Source organism: Phyllostomus hastatus, unplaced genomic scaffold, assembly GCF_019186645.2.
Source record: "Phyllostomus hastatus isolate PE091 unplaced genomic scaffold, TTU_PhHast_1.1 phas_contig_210, whole genome shotgun sequence".
NCBI lineage: Eukaryota > Metazoa > Chordata > Mammalia > Chiroptera > Phyllostomidae > Phyllostomus > Phyllostomus hastatus.
The window spans coordinates 11,906,781-11,926,601 of record NW_025333737.1 but is presented as its reverse complement, the minus strand read 5'-3'; the positions used below and the strand labels follow the sequence as shown (position 1 = coordinate 11,926,601).

The 19,821-nt window shown below is 47.6% G+C and overlaps 1 long non-coding RNA gene across 1 annotated transcript in view; it reads left to right on the top strand.

The window, feature by feature from the left end:
- Positions 1–6,902, top strand: part of LOC123817367 — a 52,749-nt gene extending 45,847 nt beyond the window's left edge. Inside the window, exon 4 of the long non-coding RNA XR_006785406.1 lies at positions 5,866–6,902. This is a non-coding gene — a long non-coding RNA (uncharacterized LOC123817367). The remainder of the gene's footprint in view (positions 1–5,865) is intronic.
- Positions 6,903–19,821: the final 12,919 nt, after the last annotated feature.

Here is a 19,821-nt window from a genome sequence, read left to right as displayed (position 1 = left end):
GTCTGGAAGCAATCACTCATGAAGACAGCTACTTTATCTCCTAAAGTGGGGACCGTTCTAGAAGGGACAGCAGGTTGGGTTAAAACCAGTAACATGGTCAAACCTGCAACAGACCTGAGGTTCACAGAGTCCCGATTGCCTGATCATTTGGGGAAGGTAGTCTGCATTTAGTGACAGAAATCACTTCCACCTCATGTCCCAAGCTGGTCTTTTGGACAAGGTCTCTAATGTGCTGACCATATGTGAACTTGGGGCCAAAGGGAATGGACTTCCTGGGGTTTTTCAATTATCTTTTGGTCTTGAGTCTTGCTGTGTTGTTGCTACCTGGCTCCCATCCCCAGATTGTTCCAGGGAATTTACAATAGATGAGAAGCAGAAATCAAGGAAAGACCCCCAAGCCCTCGCTGTGGCGAGACTTGAAACTGCTCCATATGAGCCAGAGGAGGAAATGTTAAAGGGGGCAGGGACAGGGGAGGGGGCAATGATACTCAGGGCCAGGCATTTCATTGAGACCATCTTTGTCCGGCAGCCATTCCAAGAGAACATGGATCCTTCCCCAGATGATGTTTCCCACAGGACCTGTGTGAGCAAAAAGCTGGTGGTGGGAGGTGGAGGAAGAGTGAGACAATGAACTGCAAAACAATAAAAGGTTACGGGGTTGGGAGAGGGAGAGGGCCCATGAAGTCGTTTCCCCTGCCACCCTGCCTTGGAATTCCCAGATGTTCTCGTTTTTATAGGCTCTGTCGAAGGGTAAAAAGCTTGCACTTAATTGAGATCCATGAATGGAGTATAAGCGAGCCAAAAAAAGGAAGGGCATTGTGAATTGTCCCAGGGATGATAGCTGGCTCTTTGTCCAGAATTTCCTTCTCTTTAACCTTCCTGTTTCCAAACTTGCAGTCCTCGTGAGATCTTGCTGGATCCCAGACTGACCAACCCAATTCTCATGCAATCAAAACAGCCCTCAACTCTTGCTAGTTGTCTCCCAGAGCATGGTTGAGAGAAGAGCACAGTGGGGAATACCAGCAGTCTCTTAGAATGTGTGCGATCGGGGTTTGAATTCAGTCCTTGGAAAGGTGTTTTGGTACACATGATCTTTGTAAGATTCAAACAAGGCTTCATCATCAAGGAAAAGAATTGGAGAGGACGGTCTTTACTTCTGTCCCTGCCCACAGGATTCAGATGGCCAAAGTGGGTTTGAAATAGAAGGCAAATAAGTAGAAGTATGTCAGAAGCTCTGAGGAAATTACAATGTGGCCCGCTCCGTTGTAATTGGAAGGTGGGAGGCATGGAAAAATTGGATTTGTTACATTTTTGCTTCTCTGAAAAAGTCCTGGTAGAGCATTTGAAAGAAGAAATCTGTTCTGTGGAATGAAGTTTTCCATTTTCAATGGCAACTAGTAGATGTGGTAATGGGACCAGCATGGGTCTCTTTCAGTTTAGTGATATGAACTTGAAACCTAATAATGCCACTGTCCTAGCAGTTTGTCTTGGCGTACTTTGAAAGTCAGTGGCTGAAGAACTCGTAGAAAATTGTGCAGTCAGCTAATGTGAATCTATGGCTTTTAATCCCCAGAGGACCATGGACAAGCATCCCTCAGCTTAGAAGTCTTAGACTTCATGTGCCACTCAACAAGCGCCCCTTCTAAAGAGCCAAGGGCATAAGTCTAGGACTGACCCTACTTGTGATCATTAAGTGCATTCAGCTTCCATATCTTATTTTAAGGGTAGTTCTGAGATTCCTTGCGTTTGCTTTTTCCCATCTGAAAAAGTTGGAAATGAGAATGCAGCTGATGCTTTTTTGAGTGTGAATTAACTCTCAAACGTTTGCTATTTGTCAAGAGTTGGAAGCCTCCTCCGCCCTGAATGCACTATGCAGAGCGGTGGGCTGGAACCCGGGGCAACAGGTTAGAACCTGTAGGTTCCAGACAAAAGAAAGCAGAAAATGATGGCAGAATAGAGGTAGGGTCTTACCAGAGGGCCTGTGCTGGGCCTTCTTCTGTGCTGGGGTGGGCTGGGAGGCATGCAGTGTCCAGTTAACTGCCCGGCACCTGGCTCTGGAAGAGGCCGGACCAATGCCCTCCTTAGCCTCAGCAGTGGCTGCTGTCCCCGCCCTTTCTTGTCTAACGCTTACCTCTAGGATGCGAGTCCGCAGTGGGCTCCCTCACTGTCCCAGCCCAAGAAAAGCAGGAAGCAGGGCCTGACAAGCTTCCAAATTGCCCTGAGAACTTGAAGCTCCTCCAAGTGAGAGGAAATAGAGTTTGGAAGACTTCAGCAAGAAAATGACCAGGTATTTCCACCTCCTTTCGTCAGCGTCTTCTTTGCCTGAATTAGTGAACACGAACTTGGTGGAACTGCAGGTGTCTGCAAAGAACTTTGATTTTCCTAAACATTTACAATTCTCTTTTATGTATGCCGTCAGAAAATGGGCAAGGAAATCGAAAATGTAAATCTTTAAGCAAATGTGTGTGTCAAGGAGACTGCAGACTCTCTTCAAGGGATCAGATCATCATGAAAGACACCCAAAGAAGAAAAAGGAGAATTTCCCAGCTGCATGGGCTCCTCACAATGGAAGTGGGAGCCTCTGCTGGAAGGGGCGGGGCTTGACCTGAGAGCCAATGGGATGCCCGGTTGTGCCAGGGCAAAGATGAAGGACAGGGCAGGGGTCCTTTTGCCTCAGGCCTCATTACCTGCAAGTCAGTTATGGTAGTGGGGAGAATTGTATCTGGTTCTCCTGACTCCAGTCTTGAAATTGGCATCCCTGGACATACGCTATTTCCTTTAAGGGCAGCATTATAAAGAATTGAAGCTTTTCTGGTATCTCTTTGGAAGACAGACTCAGGGAAAACTATGACATCGATCAAATGCATCTCTATCTCTCCTTCCTCCTCTGCTACTCCTGTCTTCTTCCCTTTTACTAAAACACCTCATACATGTACAAACAACAATCCAATGGAACATGTAATGAGTATCAATGGAATATAAAATGCTAAGAATAGATGTAATAAGGATCACATAGAAATATGTGAAGGAGCATGCACCCTCTACCGAAGAACAGGAGGAGGACAACGAAATGGAGACGTGTCCTTTGTTCTCGGATGAGCAGATACAACACAAAGGTGCCCTTTCTCCCTCAATTTTTCTGAAAACCTAATCCAATGCTAAAATTTTAATAAGAGGCAGTTGATAAAAATAATTTCAAAATTCATTAGAAAGAACATAAAAGTGAGAATGACTAGGAAACCCTTAAAAAGAAGGAAAACAAGGGGGACCAGCCCACACAGAAAATGAAGCATGTTCTAAAATTAGTGACTTAAACCATGCCATACTAGGAAAAGGAAAGACAGATGAGTGGAACAGGTTAGAGGTTCCAGAAAGATATACATATACATCTCAGAAGTCAGTATATGATAAAGGGTATTCTCAAATCAGTGAGGAAAAACAAGAATTTATTGAATGCTCTTGGGACAACTAGCTAGCCAACTGGAAAAAAAAACATCCCCCCCCCAAATAAATTCCAAATGCTTAAATGTAAAAAATAAAACATAAAAATCCTAGAAAAAAGCATGGATGAATATTTGTATAATCTTTGGATGGAAACTTCCAGGCATGGCACAAATGCTATAAACAATAAGAAAAAAAGATTGGAACATGTGACAGCATAAAAATTAAAAACTTCTGCATGAAAAACACCATAAACAAAGTAAAAAATAAAACACAAATAGGAAAAATATTTAGGACACATGTCAGAGGATTAATATTCCTAATAAAGAACACTTATGAATAAGAAGCCAAACAACCCAATGAAACGGTGCATGTGTATCAAGCTCCTGGTTGATTGTTTGAAACATGGACTGTCAGTCTAAACAATATTTGGGGAATATTTACACTAAAAAAGTATTTACCATCTAAAATTTGAATTTGACTGGGCATTCTGTATTTTAGATCTGCTAAAGCTGGTAGCCAGCCCTCTCTCAGACACATGGTCTCGTTTTGGCCCTGCAGGAACTCCATGAGGCAGAGAAAGAGCTTGGTTAACCTCTCTAACGGCACTGTCCTCCACTGCCAAGTACAGTGGGAAGAGGAGTTAGATAAGGTGTGTACGGATCCCAGTGCAGGACTGCCATCTAAGGAGTATTCAATACACACAGTTTTCTTTCCCTTTCATTTACACGGGGCTCATTTTACAGATGAGAAAGCTGAGGTTCAGGCAGGGGAAGTAACTGGCCCGAGTCCACCCAGCTAATAGGACAGACTGGTCCTTGTGCTCCAAGCCGAACTACCTGGCTCCCTGCTCACCCCTACCCCCTGTCCTCAGCCTTCCCTGGGTCCTCCCATGTCCTGATGTGGCTCTTTTAATTTTCGTCCTTGGGTCCTATTGAACCTGATATTCTTTTCTCTCTCCCAAGTGTCCAACCTTTGTCTTCTACCCAGATTATCGATCAGGCAACTTAATTTATGTCAGAAGAATGGTTCTCCATCTTGGTTGCCTATTAGAATCATTTGGGGAGCTCTTAAAAATTGGACTGCTCAGGCCACAGCAGACCAATTAAATCAGAACTCTGCGGTAGAACCCAGGCATCAGCGGTTTTTTTTAAGCTTCTCAGGAGATTTCTCTGGGCAGCCAGGATTGGGAATCACAGTGTTGGCATACTCATGGCTAATCTTGACATTGTAAAATGTTTGCCTATTAGCTGATCAAGTCCAATTCCTCTCTTTTATGATGAGACAAGAAAACTGAGGCCTAGAGAGCTCAAACCACTTAGCTTGGGTGACCCAGCTGATTAGACAGGCAAAATGGAGATGAGAACCCAGGCTTCCCCATTCTTAGCACCGTAGCGTGTTCAGACCATGTTGGTTCTTCTCCAAACACGGACAACCTTTGTTTTCTCAGGCACATGCAGCCACAGAGAAAGATCTGGGCCTTGGGTTTCAGTGACAGAGGTATTGACTGCAGCCCAACCCCCAAATGTTGTTCCATGAGTTGAATTCCATCCCCACTTCCTGACCCCCATGTCCTTTCTTCTCAGTCCCCAGTTTAATTCTTTCCCACCACTTTGGACAGCACTTGCCATGTGTCCCTGCTCCTGAGGCCAACTCCTTCCTCTCTCAGACACTGGCTCTCCCACTCAATGGGCCAAACCTCCTGATTCCTGACTCAGCATCCTCTTCAGACTAAAAGTCCTCCATCAAAACGTGTACGCGCAGGGTGATGCTGGGTAAGGAGAACTCAGCTGGGAAGCCAGTTTGCCTTGGGTATTAATCATTGGTCATTGGTTAGCCTTAGAATAATAAAATATTTTTGTTTCATCTTCACTGGCTGTTTTCCTGCTCGGAAAACCTGTTTGGGTTCTGTCTGGGGCCTTTGTGGTCGGAGGCTCTCAGTCTGTGGTCCACGAACCACCAAGAGGTCATGGAATTCAAACGGTCCATGAACATGGCTGGGGAAAAAACAGGCTTTTACTTCCACTAACAATACAGCATGTATTTATTTTGACTAAGCAATAAGATGTATTTTTCTTTTCACAAACTTCTAATGGAAATTTGGCACATCCGTCAGCTATCAGTGGAGGCGACAAACCATGATAGTATTAGGGGCGTCTGTTCCTTTGTTACCTACAAAGTGAGTAGATATTTTTATATCATGTTATAGTCATTGCAAATACCTTTCAGAGCAATTTATGTTCATCACTACTCTAAAATTATGGTAAGTGTTAAGCTTGTGACTAGAGATTTTTAATGTAATACTAATAAGTACACAGAGTCCTACATCTTGATGTAAAAGTGTTTTGGTAACTGTTTTTCACTGTAATTGGTTTCCTTTGTAACCCTATGAATTTTACTTTCTGTGCTTAAAAATCTTCAAAGCCTTTAAAAGCATAACTCCGAGAAGGACTCCATGGCACAAAAGCAGTTCCGAGCTCCTGTGTCCTCATCACTGGGTGACCTGCACACACAGGGATGGTCCTTCTGAGCCTCCGAAGTCACGTCAATGCCTCAGCCCGTCCAGTCTGAGCCTGTGTCATCAGCTGAGTGAGGTCAGGGCTGGTAGAGAGTTGGGCTCTTCTGAAAAGCTCACCCTAGGAGACTTGTCATCTTTGGGGCAGCTCCACTTGTTTGAGAATCCAGCTTCCTTCCACAGCCTTCATGGGAATTACGTATTCAAGAAGTACCACCAGCAAGCATGAGTCACAGCTCTTTTGGATGGTGGGGAACAGAAATCTGTTCACTCCAGCCCATAGCAAGGCTTTGGGGTACTGACCTAGAGTTCTCATGAAAACAGGACACAGCAAGGCCACCTGGGAGTAGGAAGCTACCCAAGACCTAGGTGCCTACTTTCTGCATCCTCCAGGAGCCTCCTGCCCTTGGCTTCTTTCCGCCCCTCTGGCTCATTCTCCTTTTCTGACCTCCTTTGTTTTCTCGTGAGATCTGCTGACCCATAACTTCAGTTCAGACTCCTTCCAGAGCTCACTGGAGCCCTGATACCCATGGTCTTGCAGCCCCACTTCCAGCAGCTCATTGGCTGTGATGTTTCTAGGGGCACACACATCTCCAGTTCTCCTCTTCTTCTGGGCTCTCGGAAAGATGGCACATCCCTACACTACAGCAGTCAGGTAGGGCCATGTGACTGTTCTGGCCAATGGGCTGTGAGAGGAAGGGAGCAGGTGTCACCTTCCAGTCAAAGCACTTGAAAGCCACGTAAGCCCCTCCTGGGGTTTCCTCTTCTGCCTGGTGAACACTGAAGCCTCCCTTGGAAGATGACGGTGAACCTCTGTCAACCCGGGGCCTGAGGAATGATTCTGTGGAGCAGAGAACTCTCTGCCCCACCCCCTCCCCAAAACCCACACTGCCATGTAATGCCAGGAATGAACCATGAGCAAAAGAATAAACTTTGTTTTAATCCACTAAGATGTTAGAGTTATTTATTACTGCGGCACATCCTATCCTTTCCTGACTAATAGGCTGTTTCCTATTTAATTATTAGGAGAAGATTCTGAGTGGCCTGGCTTGGGTCAGTTGTCTACCTCTGGCCTGATAAGATGTAGCTGGGGTGGAGATGAATCATGATTGAAATGTTCTTTCAGAGAGGAGAGTCTGTAGGGGGACCTATGACTATTAAGAGAGGAGGTGCCCCCAGTCATTAGTGAGAAATATAATCACAATTCAGGGAAGGGGAATATACCGCCTATGGGCAAAAGTAGCCTGGGATGGTCCTGACGGGTGTGCCAATTATAGAACCTATATTCGGGGTTCCTCAACAGTGGACCTATTCACACTTAGAGTGAATAATCCTTTGTGTGTGGAGTCTGCTCTGTGCTTCATATAATAGTTGTTTAACGGTATCCCTGGCCTCCAACCAATAGATGTCAGTACCACACTCTCCCTCCCACCTCCACCCGCCCTCCCTCCCCACGAGTCATGGCAATAGAAAAAATATCTCCATTGTCAACTTCCCCTAGGGGCACAAAATTGCCCCCAGTTGGGAATTACCGCAGGATAATTTCTGGGACAGTCAAACTGAAGACATTCTGCTGCACAGCTTCTACAGAGACTCCTAGTCTTAACACCACTTGCCCCACTTCTGGGTCTGAAATGAAAATCATTTATGATGAATGTGTTAGCCTGGAGACGAGTACCACCAACTCTTGGTCTTTATTATTTTCTTTGTTTTTCGTTCTATTACTTTTTAAAAGAAGCCCTCTTAGGGAAATAAATACCCTTTGCTACCTTCTGTTCTCCTAACACCCATTCTAAGCTACCTTTATTCGGTGGGACCCGTGTGTATTCCCAAGCCTCCACTGGGAACGCTGCAGGTGACCGTGAGCAGGTAGGAGATTCAGTGGTTACGCTGGAAGAACACCCGTGGCTCACCCTCCTTCCGCATGCTCGCTCTTTCTCTAAATCCCTTTGTTCTTTGGGTAAGTAAAAGCAACCAAATTTAGCTTCTACATGAGCCCACTTGCTGTGGAACCTCATCAGAACAACATGTGCCCCGCGTCTTTGTCGCTGCTTTAATCAGAAGGGTCCCGCTCTGCTCTGTCTCACGTGAGAGGGAAGGAGCCCTTTGCCACGAGTAAACATAATAGGCAACATATAAGAACAGTTGCCTAGCAAACAAAATCCTCAGAGGGCCTCTGGTGTGTGACCAGTTCAAAGTGGCCACTTGCTGACCAGTAATTAGCTTGGCCCAGGTCTGCGCAGCAGACCCAGTGAACTACAAAGGCGACTTTGGGGAAGAACTTCTTTCTTGAAGGAGATGTGAGGAACCTGTTCTAAGAGGTACTGCCCAAGTCTGTCCTGTGATCTTGCACAGTGGAGCTGAAAAGTGGATTAAAGCAGGAAATAACAGGCTAAGCGTGGGCTCACACGCACTCGCACATTCGGGCACAGCTTCGCTCATTTACTTTCTGTAGCAAAAGGCCTGCTGACCTCTGTGATTTCCTCCCCCTCGAATTCAGAAGTGATGAATAGGATGCATTCTGACTTTAAATGCAATGGCGAGCTTTGAAAGGATGAAAAATTAGCAACATATGGGCTGAGGAACCCAAAGAGACCTGAAAGGGAAGGAAATGCTTGAAAGAAGTTTCAGATGTTATGGTGATCCTAGAGCCAGTGCTGGATGGATGGGTGGCTTCGTGTGCTTGTGAATGGGGGTCAGGGCCTCTGTGCCTGCTCTGACGCCACTCCCTGCCCTGAAGCTCTGCTTCTCCCTTTCTCCAGGCCTTGAGCAACAGGAAGGACGTCCTCCTGCTTGGAAATGGTCTCCACTGAGTCTTCTGGGCATTCCAGTGGATGCCATGGAGAACAAGGAGACCATTTTCTCAAGTATGTTTCTTCTTTTCTTCAACATGTAATACCACTAGTCCTTGACTTTGTCCTCAAGCTTTCCCCAAAAGGGAAGTGACGCAAGCCAAGCGTATGTTCTGCCTGCGGGGAAGGGCAGGTGCTCTCGATCTATTGTATTAGTCCAAGCTCTACCAGTTGCAAGGGCCACAACCCAACTTCAGCGAGCCTGAGCAGGAACATCGTTTCACATAACAGAACATTGGAATGGTGGAGCTGGCTCCAAGTTCACCTGGATCCAGAAATTTAAACACTGTGGGGATGCCCCTCACTCTCACACTTGGCCTCTCGATTCTATTTCCTTTCCTACATTGGCCTCATTCCTACCTCCCGCACATGGGCTTCTTCCACGGGGCAGGATCACCTACCCCAGTGGCCTGGATTCTTTGCGCATAAATTTAATAGTCCCAGAGGAAAGAAGAAGAATATCTCTTGCCTACTCAGTAATACAAAAATCTAGGGAAGGACTCTGATTGGGCAGGCTTGTGTCATGAGCCACTCCTGGAACCATCACTGTAGCCTTTGACCAGCCAGCTCATGTGGCAGGCCCTTCTACGGGCCACAGAAAGCACAGAGGAGGAAGCTGGGGGAGCAGGTCTCTGCAGGAAGGGAGGGGGTGTAACTGGAATAAAGGGAAAAGGGGTGCTGTGCAGACCTAAACAGCAACACGTGTTAAATCGGTTGCCAGTTCCCCAGTATATGATTTCCTAGCATAGCCATAACAAATTACCACAAACCAGGTGGTATAAAATGGCAAAACTTATTCTCTCACAACTCTGGAGGGCAAAAGTTCAAAATAAGGTATCGGCAAGGCCACACTTCCTTCGAATTCCTAAGGGATATTCCTTTTCTTGCCTCATCCAGCTTTTGGTGACTGCCAGCGTTCCTTGGCTTGTGACTGCTCACTTCAGTCTCTGCCTCTGTCTCCACATGGCTCTCTTCTCTTGTCTGTGTCTCCTCCTCTTCCAATAAGGACACATTACTGGACATAGGGTTTCCCTGGATGACCCAGAATGACCTCAAATCAAGATCCTTAACTTGGGCCCTGGCTGGCGTAGCTCAGTGGATTGAGCGTGGGCTGTGAACCGAAGTGTCACAGGTTCAATTCCCAGTCAGGGTACATTCCTGGGTTGCAGGCCATAAACCCCAGCAACCATACATTAATGTTTATCTCTCTCTATCTCCCTCCCTTCTCTCTCTATAAATAAATAAATAAATAAATAAATAAGCTTAAAAAATAGTTAAAAAAAGATCCTTAACTTAATTACACCTGCAAAGACCCTTTTTCCAAATAAGGTGATATTGAAGTTTCCAGGGATTAGGGCTTGGGCATATGTTTTTTGCAGGTGCACCATTGAACCAATTGCACCCAGTGCTAGGTGCCCTCTCAAGTGTCAGGGAAGCATTTGGGCTGGCTCTGCCACAAACACGCTGCGAGCTTGCCCTGCAGGTGCTCTGGTCCCATTCTCAAACTCGCCCAATCCCCAGATGGGTGTCTGTGAGGCCAGCACACGCAGGCAGGATGCAGAGTGGGACCTGGGACCCGGTGCAGCCCTGTTCCATGCTAATTTCCCACAGTGCCTCTTTTCTTGCCCTTTTTATTTTCCCACTGTCCCGGTTCAGACCCCCTCCTGGCTCTCTTTACCAGCTGCATGGCCTCGGGCAGACAACTAAAACTCTGCGTCTCAATTCTCTCACCTGTAAAATGGGAATATAAATAATACTCCCTTCCCATGTGGTGATTCTGAGACTCAGATAAGTAGGGATAAAGTATAAAAAAGCACTTACCACAGTACCCTGCACAAAGTAAGCACTTCATATTTTCTAGGGTTTTTTTTTAATCCTGTAGTTTTGCTAGTTACTTCTTTGTTTTTCCTTAAGCACTTTTTTCCCCTTCATGTTCTTCTCGATTTAGTGCAGATACTGGCACACTCTGGTGTGCACCTGAACCACCTGGAGGAGACTTAAAGATGCACAAGGTTGGGTCCCACACTGGGAGATGTGACCCCATGCCCTGGGGTAGGTCCTGTGCCTCTGATTTTGACAAGTGCTTGGGTGGTTCCATTACAACCAGACTCTGACACCCCTAGTCATGGGGGAGACACTAGGTGAGGAGGTTCTAATCCCACGATCTCGTAATTTACTGTACCGTTGTGGGAAAGCCACTTGACCTAAGTTTTTTCATCTTTCAAATGGGCACAATAATGCCTTCCGGCCAGGGTCAAGTGAGAACATGCATACAGTATCTAACATATCTAACAAAAGAAGGGTCATGATGGTAAGACCCGATGTATCTGATGCATTAGCATTGTGGAAACTTATACATGTATTACTTGGCCTAACTTTTTCAAACGATTTGAAAATTAGAGGTTGGTTTCCACTATACAGATGAGCAAACTGAGGGTCATGGGATGATTAGGATGCTCAAACAGGTTAATATTGATAAAGAACACCTTAGTGGTTTTTGCCTTTATTCTAACTCTTGGATTGTTTGGCCTGTGGCAGCCACCTGTGTAGAGGTAGGGTTTTTCTTCAGGAGTGACTCCACCCAGGTGTTCTCTGCCTCCTTTTCTCTCATGGAATATAGGACATGTCAAGATCAGCTTCTTGCTGATACAAAAGACTTCCTGTCCCTGGCTTATGATTTAGTTCACGGACTAAAATGTCTTGAAGTATAGGACTCAACATCCATAAAGCAAATGTAGTTGACAAAACTCTGTTCAGGTGACCAGAAGGTTCCACCTTCTTCCTCTGTCAGCAGCCCAGGGGGAAGAGAAGCCAGCAGGGCCACCAGGAAACTAAGGCACAGAGTTGGCAGCCACAGGGTGAGGCGAGTTCAGGGAGGAACGGTGGGCCAGCCTGGCCAGGGCAGAGGGCAGGGGATGCAAGGGTGCAAGTCTGTTTTCTCCTGAGAAGGGAATCCAGCTCGTAGCTCCCGTGGCAACCTCTGGTCTGCTCTGAGTGTTTGCTTCTCCCACCCCCTCCCTCCTGCACCTGACTGAGTGGTTGTCGCTGAAGTCAGCAGAGCCTTGCCAGCTCCCACTTCTTGGCACACCCCTTGGGACTCCTGCGCTCCTCAGCCGGATGTTGGCTTTCCACGTGGAGTGCGGGCCCAGCTGCCTGGCAGCCGGCTTCACCCTCAACATCCTCCTTTGTCCCAGCTCAGAGCTGCTGCCCAGCCTGCGTGTGAGTGTGTCCGAGTGTGATGCATTGATTTATTTATGAATGAAAACTGATGCTTTAAAAACAGCTTTTCTTGAGATATTCGTATACTATACAATTCAGTCGTTTAAAGTGTGCAATTTATGATGTTCAGTTTATTCACACTAGTGCAAATATCGCTGCAGTTCATTCGAGAACATTTTTATCACCTCAGAAAGAAACCATGTGCCCTTGAGCTATCCTCTTCCTAACCCCCAGCCTCTGGCAACTCCTAGCCCGCTCTCCGGCTCCGCAGGTTTCCCCATTCTGAACATTTCGTGTCACATGGCCTTTTGTGTCTGGCTTCTTTCACGTAGCTTCGTGGTTCCAAGTTTCATCCGTGTCACAGCATGTATCAGAACGTTACTCTTTTTTATGGCTGAATGATATTCCATTGTATGGATAGACCACATTTGGTTAGCCATTCATCAACGGGTGGGCATTTAGGTTGTTTTCACCTTTTTACTCTTGCGACTAACGGTGCTATACACATTCATGTACAAACTTTTGTGCAGACATCCGTTTTCGATTCTCTCAGGTACAGGTATCCCCCACCTTTCAAAGTTCGCCTTATGCCACTTCACATTCACAAAAGACCTACAATAGTTCCTGCTTTTTGCTAACTGAAAGAAATCCAAAGAGTATTTTCACTTTTACAAAAATTAAACATAGCATTTAGCGTTTATTTTGCAGCAAGTCTTAAGAGAGGCAGTGAGCACCGCACGCTGAGATGGAGGCCCCGCCCACTCCTTCCCGGGGAACCGCACTCGGCTTCTCCGCAGCGAGCACCATAGCTCTGAGCCGTGTCTGTGAGCGTCTGTGCTTTACCTTCATTTATCTGTGCACCCATCAGCAGAATGGGTCCTAAGGTGTCAGAAAAGCCCAGGAGAGCTTGTGAGGGTGTTAAACTTAGTGTAAAACTGGGTGTAATTAAGCATTTCGATTGCGGTGAAGGAAATAAAGACATTGTGCATGCATTGAATTTTGGGTCTGAGAACACACGAGAATTTTTCCACACGAATCAGTGGTAATTGTTTATTCACTTCACACCATTGCAGCTCATGAAAGTTTTCACAGAAAGGCTCTACTTCAAAATAAACTAACGAACAAAATAGAAACAGGCTCACAGACACAGAGAACAGACCGACAGCTGTCAGAGGGGAGGAGGTAGGGGGCTGGGAGAAAAAAGTCGAAGGGATTAAACAAACAAACAAACAAAAACCCTCGTAGACAGACAACAGAATGGTGAGAGAAAGCGGGATAAATGGTGATGGAAGGAGACTTGACTTGGGTGGTGAACACAATACAATATATAAGTGATGTATTATAGAACTGTACACCTGAAACCTATATAATTTTACTAACCATTGTCACCCCAATAAATTCAGTAAAAGGCTCTACCTCGGGTAGTGGGGGGAACCTGTATGTAACTAGGAGTGGAATTGCTGGGTCATATGGTAGCTCTGTGTGTGTTAAAGACACGAACGTTGGAGGTTGTGCGGGGCACTGGAGGTTAACACTCTCTGCTGCACCTGTGCTGTCCTGAGAGGTGTTTGTTTTTAGGCTGTGGATACTTTCTACCTGGTAAGGAGAAGGAGGCTGGGGGGCTGGCGAGCCAGAAAACAACTCAGAAGTGCTTGTTCAGGCTTTGAAATAGAGCGTGGGGTGCCTAGACCAGTGTGTATTTTCTGATCATTTAGCTGAGCTGGAGGGTAATGGGTCTCGGCTTTTCCCACATGACCCTGTCTCTTATGGGATCAAGAAGCTCTTTAAAGAAGCAGTGGAGGGGCCCACAGCTGAGGTGTCCACCCAAGGCTCTAAATAATACAGGCACGACCCTCCCTGAGGGCAAGACTTGCCTCTAGAACCCTGTCCGAACGTGAGAGCCCACTAGGTCCTTATGGAAAACAGTAGAATTAGCTCTCTTCTTGGGGCTATTGTGCCTTTAAATTTTTAGTTCATATTTTTTAGCATAAAACGGCCATGTAGGCATCATAGCACAGTTAGAAGTTGAAGAAAAGGAGAGAGAAGAATAATTAGCCTTTGCCTCACCCACCAAAGATAGCCTCTGTTAATAATTAAGGTGCTTTAATTTGATTTTTTTTAATGCCTACGTTTTTTGTCATTGTGATTTTGCGGTTGTTTTCTCTCTATAGGGAAGCAGACTTTTCCATGTATGGGGTGGCTCCCGATTTTCCCTTGGGAAGAACTCAGAGGCAGGCGTCCTTCTGGGGGAAGGAAAGTCTGCAGGGTTGGTTTTGAAGCTGTGTTTGCAAAACAAGCAAGTTTACTTAGCAGGATAATAACTTCAGTAGCTTCGGGGAAGAGCAGCTGGGGGCTGGGGGATGTCAGTTTCACAGCCACCATCAAAGGAGGTCAGGAAGTCCCGGGCCCATGCTTCCATTCAACTACACCCTCCAGGCCAGGAGCCACAAGCTCTCCTTTCCCTCCATCCTCCAGCTCAGCATCCTGCTACTGCTGTTCTGGCTGAGCTCTGCTGCCGTCCCCAGTACCTCCCCGCCCCCTCCCCACGTTAGGGGGCCTCCCAGCTCTCTGAGCAGCTTATTCCTCTCTCCAACTTCCTTACATCTTAACCCAACCAGGGCCAAGTAGCTGCTCAAGCAGCGTTGGTGGCTACGTGGTGTGATCAAATACTACAAATCGGCAATGGAAGGATCCACAGGAAGAACTCAGGGATACATTTAATTTTTTTGGTTTTAGTTTTGTTTTAAATAGGGGTCTTTTCAAGTCCTTCCTAGTCTAGAAGCTCCGGCCACACAGCCAAGACTAAGCAGGCAGGATATAGATAACGGTCCCCGCAGAGCACACACAGAGCACAGCAAGGTCCACCTGACGTTCCAGGTGACACGCAGTGTTGTCCTGGAACTGGGTGGTACTCAGACCCAGGTGACAGCATTCTGCTTAATCAACTCCAGTTTGTGGTGATATGAGAGAGCCAACACTTTTCTTTTTCCTGTTTATTGGTTCTCCCCGACTGAACCCAGGACCAGGAGCAATGATGAGGGCGCTCCCTGAGGTGCCGTGTCCTCAGAGCCTGGGATTCTTGCCCCTTTTTGTACTTTCTCTTTCTGTTGCTCTTCCTTTTCCACATCCACCCTGGATGCATGATGGCTCTCTTCCTGCAGCCCGCCCTCCTCAGAGAATCATAGACCTGCAGGCCGGGAGACTGAGCTGGGCCTCCCTGGCCACCCTCGCAGGAAGGAAGGGGAAGAGAGAAAGTGGGGAGACAGGGCTTTGATCCTCAGCACAGGGACCTGGGAACCCCGGAAAGTTCTAGGATGACACCAGGTCGGGGACCAGCCCAGCCTACGCCTTCAGACTTGCCCACCCATCGCTAAAGAACCATTGGGAGCCCCTCCCCTCCCTAGATCACACTTCCTTTGTGAAGGGACGGGCCAGGGATACACCTGAAGTCTGTGACGTCAATTACGACATGGAACAAGACCAAACACCAGAGGCGCTGTTTCTGAAGGAATAGGAAGAAAAAGCCTCAAGGTAAGAGCCAAAAGTTTTAAGTCCCCGCTAAGCCAGTAACTCATAATGACCTTAGACAAATGTGCGCCTCAGTTAATTTATCCATAAAGGAGACATAAAAATACTTATCTATGTATTTCTCAGATTAGTGGCAAAATGCCAATGAAAGGGCCTGTGGGGGGTGTAGAGAAAAGGATATCAAGGTCTTCGGTGGTGGTGGTAAGAGCCCTGGCTGGGGTAGAGGCAAGGGCTCCCTTCGACACTCTGGCCACTGCACCCGCCTGGAGGGGCTGGGGGCCCTTGTCCCACGGGACAGAAGGGAGTTTACAGGTAGCCATGAGACTCAGGCAGGGCAGAGGGGAATGTGGCCGCCTCCAAACTCTAGGCCAGGAGTCTCAGTGGTCAGAGTGTCCAGCCCAGGTGGGGGCTGTGGGAAGAATGGTTGAGCGGAGGGGCAGGCCCATCCAGGGAAAGGGCGGTAAGAAACAAATGAGCGTGGGTATTCTGGAGTTGTGACAATGAGAGTTTTCTAAGAAATCAAAGGAGAAAACTCCACCACCCATCAGGCTGTTTTAGAAGAGCTGTAACACTTAAGCAATCATGTGGCTAAGGCCACAAGCTGGGGAGCACAGGTGGCTACCAGGGCTGTCTGGTCTCCCAGGGAGGACGCCTGACCCTCTGGGCACTGGGCCAAGGGAGGGGAGGGTTGGGGACCCTGGGGTTCCCGTGACTCTGTTGGTGCGTGCTCAGCCTCACAGACAGTCATTGTTCTCGACACCCTTTTGTTGTCCTTTCCCAGGCGCCAGGCGGGTGGAAACTAGGGAGGCATGAGTTACCCAGAGATAAAGTCTTTTTATGAGCTTCCTGATTTAGCTGAGAAAGGAACTCGGCCAACTGGCACACATGATGGGCAATCTCTCTACCTGGTTCCTTCTCGGGGAGTGAAGTGCTTGTGGGTTCGGACAGGAGGGTGCTAACACCCTCTGCAGACGCTTGTGCTGGGATGCCCGGGGACAGAGGTCCGACCCAAGGGGACATCAGCAAGTAAGAGAAGAAAGCTGTAGTTCATCCTTCCGTGGTCAGGCCCAACACTTCAGCAAGCAAATACTCAGAAAAATAAACCCAGGCGTCACCTTTGGTGGTGTACAGATGAGCAGATCCTGTCTTCTGGGAATTTCTCCTGACTCCTCCAAGGAAAAGAAAGGTGAAGAGGATGAAAAGAAAACCCAAGAAAACATCCATATATTGTCTAAATTCCAAATGCACAGATCTGAGAGGTGAGCCCTTGAAGCATCATTAGTCAGGCCCAAGGGACTTTCAGTGAGGCCAGTTGAAATGACCGTTCTGGGAATGCTGACAGAGAGAAAGGGGGAGAGAGGTTTGTGTGACACTGAAGTGCTGGATATCGGAACAGGATCCTAACGGAGGGAGCCTTCAAAGGATGCTACTCCGATGAACTCAAGCATTAAGAGAACTGAACTTGCATCTGAGTGGCGGAGACCAGCAATGAACAAACACACAAGGAGATCCAAAAAACCTAAGATGCTCCTAAGTGCAGAGAATTAAGACAGAGTGATGTGTTGGGGAGCGACTGGGTGGTCACTCCCAATATCTCTCAGGAGGTTGCTTTTAAGGTGAATAATAGAATCTCTCCTTTCTTTGCCAGCTCGTAAGACTTCATGTCGAGAGTGGCCCTGATGTCAGGTGTGTTGCTCCTCCCCCTTCCACAGTCACACACCGACATCCACACCTCAGCGGTCCAAGGGGCAGGCTCGGAGCGCCCACCATCTGAGTTGCCTATTGCTCGCTCCCACCCGCTTCCTGGTATCAGAGCTAAACCCCTTGTCCCCCGCCCTCCATTCTCTCCGCAAGTCCCTCATCCCATCTGAGGACTTGGTGAGCACCATGTCAGCCATAGAAAGTGTGTGATGCAGGTTCAAGATCAAGAAGGTGCAGGGGACCAAGCTGAACTTCTGCGAGCCCTAGACCATCTTCTGGGTGCAGTCTTTAATACACTCCTGGTGTGAATTGCCTTTGCCTTCTTTGGTTTCTCAGGGGGACTATAGAAGGAAATATGCCAACTGTACCTACTAACTCTTGGTGCCTACTAAGCATATATTAACTATCATCTGATCACTCCGGGATCCTGAGTAACCTGCATATCCTTTCATCTCCACTCCCAACACACAGAGTCTCACTGAGCTGGGAGGATACAGCCTCTCTCTAGAAATAAGGGCTTTCTCCCTTCCCTCTCTCCTTACTTCCTGCCTCCTCTCCTCTCTTCCTCCTTATCTCCTTCCTTCTCTTCACCGTGACACCACTTACTCATATATCTGCCACCAATGTATTCTTTGCTGTTGCTCTTTTCTGCAGTTTATATTAACAAAATCACACGCATGCTGTCTTATGTGACTTGCATTTCTCTGTTCATCATATTTTATGTTTTTGAGATTTATTCATGTTCATGCCACAGCTGTAGTTCAGTCATTTTCTCTAATCAATGGCATTTCTTTATATCAAAATGCCACCCTTCATTTGTCTTTCTGCTGCTAGAGGACATGTAGGCAGTTTTTCATTTTTTCCTATTATGGGTAAGGCTCTAAGGAACATCCCTTAGAGCCCCCGTCCCCTGGTGCACGGATGGGAGTGCCTCTAGGATGCAGACGGAGGGGTGAACTTGCTGGCACACAGTGTCACAAGCAGATTCAACATTATTGGATAGGACTGTGCTCCTTTCCATAGGAGAGTTTATCTGAAGGAAGCTCTGTGTAGCTGGAGAACGGGAACACGGGTCTAGGTGAGCTCAAAAGTATCTTTTGTAATCATTACAGAGGATTCATCAGTTTTTTAAAGGTAATTCTGCAAATGTAATAAATAGGAATCAGCACCATATGATGCACTTGGGCATGCACTGAAGGAGCCCACTCCCCAGGATGCACTTCTACGACACGGTCCTTCTTCAGTCACAGACCGGAACACCCAGAACAGAATCAACTGTGATGCGCAGCATGGCAGAGTGTGGGAGAGAGTGTCAAAAGGAGAAGGAGATGGCCTGCAGTCTGGAAAGAGGGGGAACCCGGCCTTGTCACAGGGGCTGCTGATAGCCCTGAGCAAGACTGGAGTCAGGGCCCCGTGTCTGAATGAGCAGCTCCATGTCGGACGGGCGCCCTGGCTCCCCAGCCAGTGTGCGTCTCCTTGAGGGGCCATCCGTTCCCGGAAGCTTCTCCTCCCTTAAGTAAACTAACAGAATCCTACTTGGAACCCACAAGGCTGAGACCCAGCCACGGGCCATGGCTGAGCTTTGAGTACGACTCCATCTGCTCGCCCACCCCCTCCCCTCCCACCCACTCACCTGCAGCGCAGCCCAGCTTACCAATTCCGTCATTTTCATTCCTAACAATAAAAACCAAAGCTACTACTGTAATTTTCATTTTTCTTATTTATGCTCATAAGGGTGGAAAGAGGAACACATAGGTTCATACATATTCACAAAAGAAAATTAACACCATTGTTTATCCCAAAGGGTTTCCATACACAATACAGACCAGAGTGAATTTCAGTGGGAGTGACTCTGGAGCTGCCGAGCTGCCGTGGGGACCCACGTGGGTGCCGGTGGGATAGCCTTCCTTCGCCCATGCCAGCTGAGTGTGATGTGGGAGGATGCCTTTGTCCGTGCTTCCACTTTCTGATTGATTTGCATCAGACTCGGGAATTTGTGAAAGATTCCCAACAGCATTAATGTATTAGATTTTCACAATCTAATGAGTGAAGAGGAAAGGATGATTTTCAATTATGTGGGATGAAGAAACTGAGGTCCAGAGAGGTCGGCAGACTTGCCCTGAGTCACACAGCCGAGCCGTGCCTTTGTCCCTCCCCAACGCCGCATGGGCTGCATCACCCCACCACAGAGGCAGACGTGCGCACCTCAGGAGTCCACGTGTGATCATGGCGGAGCTCCTCCCTGTCCGGGGGGCTCCACCTGCTTCAAGTCACTCGGGCGGAGCCGGCACCCCACACAGCACAACGCCATCTGTTTCATGGAGGCGCTGGCCCCAGCCGTGTCCTCCAAGGGCCTCAGTCCTACCCCTAGAGAAACCATTAGCAGTACGGCGGTGATAATGGCATTATCGCAAGAACAAATGCCAGCTCCCCGCCTTGCTCTGATTTTCAGGTCTCTGCTCTGTCGCTGAAGGTAAATATCCTGAGAAAAAACCAGCCTCAATGGGCAGCTGTCTTCTGGGGTAGGCGTACCTTCAAGATAAGGTGAGCCGCCCCAGTTATTGT